This window comes from Crocodylus porosus, unplaced genomic scaffold (assembly GCF_001723895.1).
Source record: "Crocodylus porosus isolate Cpor-Errol unplaced genomic scaffold, CroPor_comp1, whole genome shotgun sequence".
In the NCBI taxonomy this organism is placed as follows: Eukaryota; Metazoa; Chordata; order Crocodylia; family Crocodylidae; genus Crocodylus; species Crocodylus porosus.
This window is the reverse complement of record NW_017728912.1, coordinates 1,842,908-1,856,051: the sequence shown is the minus strand read 5'-3', so window position 1 is coordinate 1,856,051 and position 13,144 is coordinate 1,842,908.

Here is a 13,144-nt window from a genome sequence, read left to right as displayed (position 1 = left end):
GCCTATTCTCTATTGAAGCTAAATAATATGGATTTTAAAGGCACAGCTATGAGAACTGAACATACTTCTTCCAGCAAATTCTAGTTGTTATAATAGTTCTTTGGGGTCATAAGTAATGTAAGGGCTGCTCCAGTTCATGCTTAATTTTCTTTGACCTCAGTAGAGAATCTAGACCCTAGCATGGAAGGTTTACTGACCTTCTTCAGGCAACCCTTATCTGCTCCACCTGAGCTCTACTCATTGACCTAACTCCCCACTACCAGTGATTGAGATTTGAAGCCACAAAATAAATGTGTCTGAGTATATGCAAGATAAAAGAACATGAAATCAGATTTCTACAATAATCCAGATGCTTAAAGATGTGAATAGACATCTTTTGGGATTTTTTTACACTAAATATGTATTTAACCACAGAGAATGAAATGGGTGGGGCACATCACAAGGACCAACAAAAAAAGACATACGGGGCACATTTTAGAAGCTGAGGTGGAGGGTATCAAACTCTGAGGTAGAGCAAGGCAACAATGGGTTGATATAAAAACTAATTTGTAAGGGATAGTGAAAGATGTGACAAGCTGAAGGGATTAATAAGCAATAAATATGTGCTTCTTGGAGGCATTTGGTATTTTGCCTAAGCAGGTAATATTAGTTACCTGCTTGTAAGCTTGTAAGTTTGTCAACCGCAAATGTAACTTGTCTGTCATAAGTTTAACCAAAATGATAAAATTAACTGTTCATGGAACTGACTGGGCCCCATAGGCAAAGCTGTAGATGTGAGATTAGCTGACCTAACGGTTTCTTTCAGGGTTCAGCTTTGATGATACAAAACTGGATCCAACTGCCTGGCACACCCAACACATTCCAGGGAAGCACGTACCAAGAAAGCACATTCAAATGAAACCTAAAAGGGGGTTGGTCTTAAGCAGAGCAATGTCAATTTCACACCTAAAGGTACTGCATTATAATTTGCTTTTTGGATAAACCTGAGTCTGAGTATTAACCTTTTATGATAATTTTAACACCTTTCAATCTTATAGGGTAACAGCGATAGGGCAACATTATGAGTGGCTCTAAAGCCAACAGATTAGGATAAGACTAGGTATGAAAAGCACGTGTATCAGGTAACCAGCAGGGAGGAGGGAACAGAATGGTCATTTCTGTTCCACACCTGGACCCTGGACTCCCAGTGTGAGTGAGGATCAGATCCTGATCAAGGGACCCTGCTCGGTAATCCCTCTGACAGCGTCGATCGGGGACGTCTGACTTTGCTGGAATCACTTGATGCATACCTGGCATTGGGGGACTATTGATAAGTTGCCAACCCATGTCTGTCTATCTGTTGCTTTGAACAGCCCAGTGTCTAATACCCTCACAGTGCCCAGTTGGCCTGCGACAGAATTGATCAATCTGTTGTTAGTATCTGTTGTTTACTATTAGCTCTTTAATACTGCGTTATCTGCTTATCACATTTATCTTTCTGTTAACTGTTGTGTGTGTGTAAACTATAATAAATTTGCCTTTACTTCACTCCCAACTTTGCCTCCTCAATCTGAAACTGAACCTAACAGCCCAGCTGGCCTGTGATAAAATTGATACACTCACAGTGCCCAGATGACCTGTGACAAGGTGGTTATAGGCCCTCAAGGCCTGTGATACTAGAGAGAGAGAAATATTTATTTAATGGTTGCTTATTTCAGTGGGATTTAGGTGTCTATGAGCTTTTGAAAGTCACACAAGTTCCGTATCTACATTTGTACATATATACCTATTTACACACATGTACATATCTGGCCCTTAGTTCCTAGGGGTTTTGAAATCTGGATTCAGCCAGGAGCTCAACAAACATCTTATAAATGAGGAGAAAAGTCACAGTCCATTGTTACATTGCAATACATTCTGTTACAGAGTTTTCTGAGCGAAAGTTTTAACTTGCAAGAATTGCTACACAAAAATCATAATCGACTAAGGGCTTTGTTACATGGTAATTTTGGGTGGCTCTTGGAGCTCTTAACACTTGGACTGTCCTCACATTAACACCTGAAAGTAGTTTTAAGTGCTCGTTAGGCAGCTTAAAGTTATGCCACTCCAGGGCAGGATTATATCTGATTTGTGTTACCCAGCACTTGTTACATTAAGGTATAGCCACCCTAAGATACACTTTAGTGTAACACCCGCCAACGCCCTGGCTGGCCTGGGTTGGACCCACTTCCCCCCCCCCCGGCCTTCCTCAGCACCCCAGATTACCACTTACTGCACATCAACCTCCACCCACAGTTACTTGTGGCTGTTTTCACTGTCTCTGGGGAACAGGCAGGGAAGGGTTAACATGTCTGCCTAGCTGCCCTGCTGCTCTCCTGGCTGGGTTCAGCTGGGAGGAGAGCAACATCCTGGCAGGAGCAGTGGTGGCTGGGGCTGGGCAGGCAGGTTAACCCTTCCCTGCTGGCTTCCCTGGGACAGACTGCACAGGCTACCACAAATAAGCAGGGTGGGGGCAGACAGATCCAGGGATAGGTCTGCCCTCCCCAGGGGCATGGGGTTAGCCCAAAATGGGAGTGGCTGATTCTTACCTTTTCAGTCCTTCAGGTCCCTGCTGGCCTAAACATGTGACTGCTCCCCACTTGAACTAACACTAATACGGATCAACATTTGAGCAGCTCAGAATGTAATGTGCAACTAGGCCCTTAGATGTCTCTTAAAAATGACAAGAAATTTCAGCTGGTAACAGTTCTGAACAGCTTGTTTTATAGAACAGTTCATATTTGTGTGCATTTGGCAAGCATGTTGTATTACATCTGCATGAAATAAAGGAAGAACAACAAAGCGTTCTAGGATACTAAACATGATGAAATGTTGTTATTGAATAATATATGTAGTTAATTGCATTCCAATTTCATAAGTGAAGCACAAAATCTTGTGTATAATTAGTAACATATTATATGTAGAATAGTAAACTTTAAGTGAACTGTTACAGAAAAAGGCTTAAGAAAATAATAGGGGGAAAAACTATTAATGACAAATCAGTGCTTACCATTGAAAATGGATGGAAAGCTACACAGAAAATCTTATAAAATGTGGAATAGAGGCTCCCAGAGCACAGTTGCCCATAATGAAATATACAGGCTAAGCAGACATTTCTTTCTGATTTAAGATCCAGTTCTGTAAGTTTTCTCCTATAGGTAATCCTTAACTTCTGTGAAGAGTCCAGGAGAGGACAAGCCGCCTGAAGCTATGCCAAAAAGACATCAGTTATGCTTATAGGAAACTGAACAATATGTTAGCATCAGCAATAATAAAGGGTATAGACCAGCTAAGTGGTGTCATGTCATGTGGCACTAGATACAACCACGCCTATGGAGACAAGATGTCTGAATAGTGATATACACATGCTTTTTACTTTTGTTGAGAGAAAAAAATATTTCAGCCATATCCATTTTATGCATCGCTTAGCTATTACTAAGATTACAGAAAAAACCAGAAGAGAGATGAGAAAATGGTTTAGGGGTGAGGTGTTATAGCCCATGCAGCACCCATGAAATCAGTGGAGTTGGATAGACCATAAAACAGGACAGATTTTCATTTTTGGGTTATTTTTTAAACCAGTTTTGGACCTTTTCTTTAAACTAGAAAGAATGAAAATACTGCAATTTGGAGTCCAGTACCTAGGATCAGCAGCCTATGGGCTAGATCTGATATGTGGAGCCGTTGGATCTGGCCCATGGACACAGGGAGTTGGTAGCATTCAGTGGAGGGGGTGGAGTAGTATTCAGCTGGGGATGCTCAGCAGCAGGCAATCATCCCCTTGCCATAACACAGACAAGCGGTAAAAGCAGTCAGATCCTAGTGCCTGCCTGCATTTGATCCAGGGTGGAACATTCCAGCCTGCAGCCAGAAAATATTGCCTACCCTGCGATATACTGTAACACTGAACACAGTTAAGACATTTTATATGAATAACGTGGCAAAAGTAAAGTCTGCAGGAAAAGCATAGACATTCCCCAAAGTTATTTCAGCCATGAGATCAAATGATATGCAAATAAGTGTGATTTGATGTTTCTTTTTAAGGTGAATGTTCTAGTGCATCCAGCCCAGGGGAACTATCACTTAACCTTATCAGGCATACAGAAAACCCTGAAGTGTAATACTATTTTTTATTTGTCATATCTGTACTGACTTGAAACTGGAATATTCCTTTAGGATTTAGCTGTAATCCTAACAGGAGCATAACATTTTGAATTCCTAGCCATTACTTCTTTTATTTAGAGGTAAAATGGGTAGCTCTCTGAAACCTCTCAAGTCACATGATTGTATTCAACCTGGCTGACCTGCATAGGTCACATACTTCTAATGAGTTGGGGCAGCCTCAAAAATGAAACATATTTTAATAAGCCTAACATACAGATTTAACTCCATGTGGTTTTGGGACAATATCTAGGTGATTTTAATACTATTATGTCATTACCCTGATTTTCAATCCAACACAAAATATAGAATGAGGGGTAGCATATTTTATTTTACATATATACTGCATATGTGTGTGTGTGTGTGTGTGCACGTGTGCGCACGCGTATATATATGTACACACACACACATCGAAAATCTGAGAAACTTGTGTGTGTGTGCGTGTGTGCGTGTGTGTGTATGTACTGTACCTGAGCTTTGCCTGTCGACTGCCTCCAAGGAGAGAGAGAGAGAGAGAGGGAGAGAGAGAACGCAAAATAGCTTTGCTTGTCAAAGGAAACTGAACCTAAGATAAAATTCCTTGTCATGAAATGAATGCCATGAAACTAACTGGTTTCTTGCTTCTTATCAAATGTCAGATGGAAGTGATCTACATTTACAGAGTTCTTTTACACATGTTCTTTTTGCAAGTTCAGAACATTCTATATTGTTTCTCATTGAAGAACTCCATTGTGATTAGTAAGCGCAGGGAGTTTTCACTTTTGAAAAACAAACTAATCATTATTTTTAATTCAGCTATAACATTTGCAAGGTTACAGACACTTACAACAATACCCAGAAACAAACTACAGAGAAAGAAAATGCTTTAAACTTGTCCACACTCAACAATAACCAGTGGGCAATGGGTAAGGCTGCACAAGTGCTGATATACCAGAGAAAGCTGATGTTTTCACTTTTTGAAAAAACTGAGGTTTCTACATCTTTCAAGAAGTACAAACACTTGCTTTTCCAGAGGTATAGGCACATATACTCTCATAAAACAGAAAAGATGCAAGTAACACCCAAGTTAATGTTGGTGCTCAAAACTTCATTTTAAAAATCTTCTTGACTTGTCACCCAGAACATTTTTAATTTGACCTATTCAGTCATTAAAATAATTAAACCTAGAGTCTTTGCTGTATAAAATAACTTATAACACAAAAGACTTGACAAGAATCAACTTTCAAATTGTTCTTCATTGTTTTCTTATTACAGGTTACTGCCTGAGGTCTCTGTTTATAAAGTTTTACTGTAGTTCTCAATTTCTTTTTATCCTTCTGTGGCCAGCTCATTTATAGTCTATTTTTATATCTTCTTATTTTCATGTTGTTTGAAGCCACTACATTAATATTTCAATGTTTTTTTCCTAATCTTTTGTATTCAAAACCGTAGTCACAGTATGTCATTTCCTTTCTCCCTGCTTCTGTAGCTACTTTTCATGGCTTTGTCTCTCTTCCTGCCACTGCTGCTGCCACACAGGAGAACTTAAAGTGACAGATAACACAACATTGATATCAATTGCTTTTACTGTGCAAATACCCATGTTTTCAAAACACACATTTTTTTTTCTTAAGTGGTTCAAACCCTTTTAATTCATAAGAAAGAGAGTTAAGCATAACATTTTTTTCCAGTCCGTTATATGTTATGATGTCTTCTTCAACTTGTGCTTCTTCCTTGTGTAGATACTGGAATGTAGGGAGCAATTAACATAACTCAGAGAGCTAATTTCCTGTGGTTCTTTTGCTCTGCGTTTATTACTTTCAAGTGAGCAAATCTGGACTCTGAGGATTAGTACACTCTATAAATTCTACTTGCCTGACTCCCCCCCCCTTTTAAAAAATTAACATAAGAAAAACTTGTTGGGGGGCTAAAAACTGTACACTGGGTGTAGCAATACTTTCCCTCTCTGCCCCATTCAAAAAAGCTAGCTTTCAAGTGTTAATAGACCTTTTTGTATCTGCCATGAAAAAGCTTTTATGTGTCCCTGAGTTTGTCAAGTCTGACTTTGTGTCTGAGGCTATGTCTACACTACAGTTGCAATCCTAATTTTGTTACTCATTAGAGGACTGATCAGGTTAATAGCTTGGAAGTTATATGATTTAACTTCTGCACACAGAGCATATGTATTTAAAGTTACTTTCCCCTGTTTTTGGACCTAGCCAAGACGTTGTCTAGGCTGGGGATTTGCCCTGATTTCTGCCAGAAATGACCACAGACAATTATAGTAGCACAAGTGCAAAAATCTTACATAAGCTGAAAAAACTGCTATGAACCATGATCTACATGAATGCATCATATCCTAAAGTCAAAGAAGAGTAAGTGTTCACTAGCAGAAATAATGGCTTTGAGCATTGCCAGTTTCAAAGGTGCTTTATGTTTAGCCTTCTCAGCATAGCTGGCCTCAGGATGGGTGAAGTGGGTGACCAGCCAGGGCACCATGGTTAGGGGGGCACACACATGAGCATGCATGCATGTGCGCACATGGGCGCCATGAGCAGCAGGTAGTTGTGCCAGCCTGGGGTGTTGCTCATAGCCTTGCATGATCTGGGGAGAGGGGTAGGGGGCCTTGCTGGGGCAGGGTGGGGTCAGGTATGCTGCCTGGGATTCCAAGCATGGCGATGGCAGCATCTCTTTCTCCCACCCAGGTAAGGCAGGACAGGGCAGTGCATTAAGGGAGCCCTGGGCTGGGGGCAGCAGTGCACAGAAGGTAGCAGGGGAGGGCTCCAACTGAGTCTCACCTGCATGTGGCTGGTTGTGTGTCAGGCCCTGGAGGACCACTGTGGCAGCTGCAGAGCACCAAAACCCTCATGCCACCACTTGCCAGCTGCTTATCATAGGCTCTTGCTCCCTCCACTTTGGCTCCATTGCTCAGCTCCTCAGCCCATCAGATGGAGCCCCTCTGTGCCAGGGCAGCAGCACTGGTGACCTGGCAGAGGGTGTCAGGGGGAGAAGCACTGCCAGGATGGGATGCCAAAATACAAGTTTGTCTAGGGTGCCCATTTCCTTATGGTTGTCTCTGCTTCTCAGATTGAAATCACATAAGGAGCATCTTGAGACACATGCTATTATAGAAGCTATATATTTAGGGACAGATTCAAATATTTCTATCAGGTACAGAGATGGTTTCAGTGTGGTCCTGTGCCCAGATCACAGAACTTGTTAAGCTCCTTGTAGTGGGTTTGGAGTTATTGCTTAGTGCAACAGTCTTTACCACAAACTTAACATAGTCTATTCAGGGTGCACTCACAGTCCTGAGTTGCTTCCAACCCTTGTGAAAGTTTCACCAGCCTACTGCTGTTCCCTTGCATTGCAGTTTTCCTTTTCAGGTTGTCTTTGACTCAATGAACTGATTTGAAAAAAAATCTTTTAGCAAATTAACATAAGAAAAACTTGTTGAAAACTAAAAACTGTACACTGTGTGTAGCAGTTCTTTCTCCCTCTGTCCCCTCCCCCTTCCCCCATTCAGAAAAGCTAGCTTTCAAGAGTTAATAGATATTTTTATAGAAGCCGCTGCTTCTAATTTTGTGTCTAACCTGTTCTCTGCCCCTACAAGCCTGTGGCCTGCTACCCAGCTTCTTCCAATACTCTATCCTCCCCTCTGTATGGAAGATAGCCTTCAATTTCAAGTTCTTGGCCCCCAGGCCCTGGTTAAAAACTAATTAATTCTATATTCTTTAAGCTTGGGCTGCTTACTCCCAGTAGCCCACCTATAAGGACCAGGATTTACCCATCTGGGGATCCCCCATGTTTATTAATCCTCTGTAGTTGCACCAACCCCAGGGCGGCTGGGTCATCATTCAACAGACTCTATAAAGGGGAGTCTCTCTGTCCAACTTGACCCAGAGGGGCTTATCCCATAACGTCTGTCCATTGAACATGACTTTCCAGTGGTGTTTGAAAGTCACTGTCCCCCTACCTTGGCTTTTTCTGGCCTTGCTTCACCAAACAACCACATATCTCATTTCCCCACTACCTGGAATACTCCCCCCACTCTCTTCCAGCCTACCCCAAAGCTTAGGTACATCACGAACACCATGGACCCCAAGGGTCTTCCAATCTGGTTGCCCCTTGGCCCAGAGGCCCCATCCTTCTGTACAGTGTTGTCCCCACTTTTCCACCTGGCTTTGGCTCCTTAGTTGACCATAGCATCTTTGCTGCTGCCTCTCTGTTGCCAAATGGGGTGTGCTAGAGACAATGCCACCTTTCACAGTTTTACAGGTTTCTGTCATGAGGGGGGCCACTCACATGATCAGGGGGCAGCAGGGTAGGCCCTACACAAAGAGGCTATGAGGAGAGGCTATGAGACCTGAACCTGTTCAGCCTCCACAAGAGAAGGCTGAGAGGGGATCTCGTGGCCATCTATAAACTTGACAAGGGGGACCAGTAGGCAATGTCAGTAGAGTCCCTGTTCCCCCAAGCACCACCAGGAGTAACAAGGAATAATGGCCATAAGTTGACTGAAAGCAGATTCAGGCTAGATATCAGGAGGCACTACTTCACAGTCAGAATGGCTAGGATCTGGAATCAACTTCCAAGGGAAGTGGTGCACGCTTCTACCCTGGGCATCTTCAAAAGGAGGCTAGACAATCGTTTGACCCCAGCATTCTTTCCTGCACAGGGTAGGGGGTTGGACTTGATGATCTGCTTAGGGTCTCTTCTGACCCTACCAACTATGAAACTATGACTTGTATGACCTGCATGTTGCAGCTTGTTCACTTCCTTGCCTGCCCAGAGAGGTTTACTCCCCACTTTTGGGACATTGAGTCTTTTCCTGGTCTTCTTTTCAGGTTGCAGTTTTCTAAGGTTGTCATTTCTGCCTCTTTCATTCACAGAGGTGACCCGCTGGTCCATCCTAGCTCTCCTAATTCTTCAACATCAACACATAACTTTCCTTCCAGATTTTTCACTGTGTGTTGTGAATCCTCAGCAGAGGCTTCCCTCAGTGGCTTCTCTGGTGTGTTAAGCTCTCCCTCATGCTCCTTCAGCTGAATCTTTATTTCCCCCACTTCTTGTTTCAAGTCTCTCTTAGCTGCCCTCAGTTCATGCATGCTTTTGCCCACTGCATTCTTAGAACTCCTCAGATCCTCCATTTCAGTATGGAGTTGCATATTGAACTGTTTCAGCTCAGACTTCTGCTTCAAGGCTTTGTCCAAATCTTAAGCAAGAGAAAGTGTCTTCATCTCCTACTCTCTAGCTTCAGCCTGTATATGGTCTTGCTTTTCTATATATTAGGTAGAAAGGTTCTCTTTTGTCGTCTTCTGAGCAAACTCCTTCTGTTTTTTCTCCAAGTTAGAGGCAATCTAGCATTGGTGATCTAGATCAACCATCATATCCTCCAGCTCCTGCTGCAGATGATCCTTTGTTTTTTTCTAATTCATCATAAGATATTGTCTTTTTCTCAAGATGCTGACTCAGAGCTTCCTAGTCTGACTCATTTTTATGGTTGAATTCCTTGAATGAACTCACATTTTCAATGAGTTACCTATCTATGTGGGTTCTATGATCAGCAGGAATCCAGACTGAACTAACAGAATTGGAAAATCAGCTAAGAATTTCAGTCTATTACAGAAATGTGCATGAAATAATGACAAACTATCAACTAAGGTGAATATGCAAATCTAAAGACTTGTGTGGTGTCATCCATGCTTTATGGTTCAGAAACATGGACTATATACACTGGGCACATCAGGAGACTGAATAGCTTCCACATGGGAAGCCTGAGCAAGATCCTGAAAATAAAACGGGAAGACAAAATACAAAACATAGAGGTATCAGAGCACACAGGACTGACATACTTAGAAAACACTATCAAGAAGAGAAGGTTTTGATGGATCAGCCATGTCAGCATAATGAGGGGAGACCGTATCTCCAAGAATAGTTTGTACAGTGAGAGTCAAGATGGATATAGAAAGTGGGCTTGCCCTCTGTAGGATAACACAATGTGTACAGAAATTATATGAAGTCATTCAACATAAATCTAGAAAGCTGGGAGGTGTGCAAAGAATCCCATCCAAACTGGAGAGAACATCTGGTACTGGGGGCAGCTGAACATAAAGTACCTTTGACTGAAAGGATGAAAGCAAAGTAAGAAAGAGGGAAGCAGTGTGCTGTAAACTTGGCAAATCAGACAACACATGGATCTGTGAAACTTGTAACAAGCTGTGTCAGTCTCAAATTGGTCTAGTCAGCCACAAATAGATACATCAGGCACTTGATTAGATCTCTTACTTGTACACCATGATCCAAAGGATTGATGGTTGCCTAACTAACTTATCCTATGGCATTCATTCATGCTGTATTTCACATTATTTAAGAAAAAAAAAAGAAAAAAAAGAGAGGTTGAGAATTATACACAGGAGACAAACACACTGAAATGCAGTATAATCTGTTGAATATCCAAAGTAATTGAGAACATAAGTTTTTGGAAAAAAGCATAAGAAAAATGTAATTGGTCCTTGCTGGGCCATGTATGTATCTGCTAGCAAATTCTTTACTTCTTCTCCTCATCGCCCCTTCCTTTTGTTCATTTCTAAAAACATTTGTATTAATTCTCCCTTACTGGCAGTGCTCCTATGTGCCTGTTAGGATCAAGCTGTATCTGAGCTACAGTACTAGCATAAGATTTGTAGGCTGAGAAAATATCCTGCATTCTGGATGAATTTTACATTGGGCTTTAAAGGCATCATCATGTAGCTTATGGCTATTATTTGACACTAAACTGTATCATGAGTAAGTCCTTTGGACTATACATAAAGTAGTGTTTATGTATATAGGAAGTGAGTTTAAAGTATTGGCCTGATTGGTTCCCATGCCTAGCTCAGTTGTCAATCAGGTGATGAAATCCAAACTTTAATTTAAATAAAGAAAGTTTCTGGTTCCCAGGATTTTGAACAAAAATATGACAGCTATATACCGAATGAAGTTTTGTCTGATGTTTGAATGCATCCCAATGGAGAGTTTATACAAAAGCCCACTGCTCCAGGCTGGAGATGAGGTATGTGTTGGGTAGGGGGAAGGATAGGGGGATGGGGACAACACAATGCAAGGTGGGCCTATGAGAACAGATCCATGGTGAACTTTATGTCACAAATAGGTTGGAACTTTTAGCTAATCCTGTTAGTGCATAGTGAGTGAGTTTTTCCTTATACATGGAAAAAGTCTGTAGTCAATAATTAAATTGAAATGGATAATTTTAGTTAAGGCAACCAGAAGGAAAGGGAATATGTATTGCTTCATACTAAGGATCCTTGAATAGTGGAGCTGAAAAAGAAGAATTATCAAAATATATTTTAAATATTTGCATCAAAAATTCAAATCATTACATTCAATGACTTTATCAAATAATTGGAAAGCATTTTTTAAAAGTCAAATGCTGAAATGCAAACATTTTGACCAGCTATGATTTTGAAAAAGAACCAAAGTAATTATAACACACACTCTATCTACCTATAATTCAGTATTTGACTTTAAAAAATGTTTTCCAATCACTTGATCTCTATCTATCTATCTACACACACACACACAATATATATATATATAGTAAAAACTACTTTATATATATACGCATACATACATACTTATACACATATATAGTAAAACACATATGTTATGTAAATCAAAAACAGAAGACAAATTTGAAGCATCTGAATTGATTCAGGAAAGCTTCAGAAAAAGATTTGACTGATTTAGAGATTCGGCTATATACAAAACAGGCTGCCTCCAGCTGCCTCCAGCTGGTAAGTCTGTTGGGTTGGGGGAGAGGAGATAGAAGTGCATGGAGGAGGGAGGGAGGGATTGAGGCTGGGGCTGGGACAAACTTCCCAGCCGGGGCAGGAGACACATTACTCGGAGAGGGAGGAGGGGGGATGTGGGATGAGGGTGCGGCAGCGCTGGGAACAGGGGCTCTGCATTCTCTGCTGTGAGCACCCAGAGGCTCCAATTGCCATTCCCAGAGCTGGTGAGTGGGAGGCTTTTAATTTTTTGTTTTAATTTTGGGACTAGGCTGGGGCTGGACATGGGATGGGGCCGGGCAGAACAGCCATGGAGGCTTCACCCGCTGCTCCCCCTGCCCAGAGAGAGGCAGGCACAGCCGGAGGAGCTGTGGGAGAACCTGCAGCTGCCTGGCTGTGCCTGCCTCTCCTCAGCCTTTCTGAATCACTGAATCTCTCCAAATCCGCACTGAATCTTTCTAACCTGTTTCGGCCGAATCAATTCAGGATAGTGATCTGAATCTCCAAATCAAATTGCTGTCCTGTAAATTGACTGAATCCAAATCCAAAGCAAATACTTTCCTATGCACACAGGCCTATTGTTTATAAATACACAGTCCTTTATGAAGGACGTATCATCCAATTCACTAAACAAGAAAGAAAACTTGATTTCACAGTGACAGTCCAAAATCTGAGTCTAATGTAATGATCAGAGCCATTAATAGAAATATTATCTTACTGTTGTTTTGTTCTGATATTATCACAACTGTATGATGTAGACCCAAACTCCAAGATATTACAATAAAAATATTCCTAGGCATGTCTTTTTCATATGGCACCAAGCAGCCATAAACAGGATACAGAATGGACCCAGGACTACCAAGAATTCAGGAGCTCCTGTATTGTACTGGCAACCTCTGCTTACTTCATATATGTTCAATGACTTTGTCTCTCTTCACTGATATTTCCACAGGACTTAATTCAGTTTAGACATGAGAGCTATTTTTGGAAAGTTCAGTATGAAGAGTGAAGCTGAGAGCCTAAAAACTTTTTCCAGCCATGCCATTTTTCTTCATCTCTATAGCCTGAATTGTGGAATATATACAGACCATGACATATACATTTTTGCTATCTATAAACATTGTAGTTTACTTTATTTATGTATATATTAAATTGTACACAAACAATGGACATAGGAGTCATCAGTTAGACTTTAA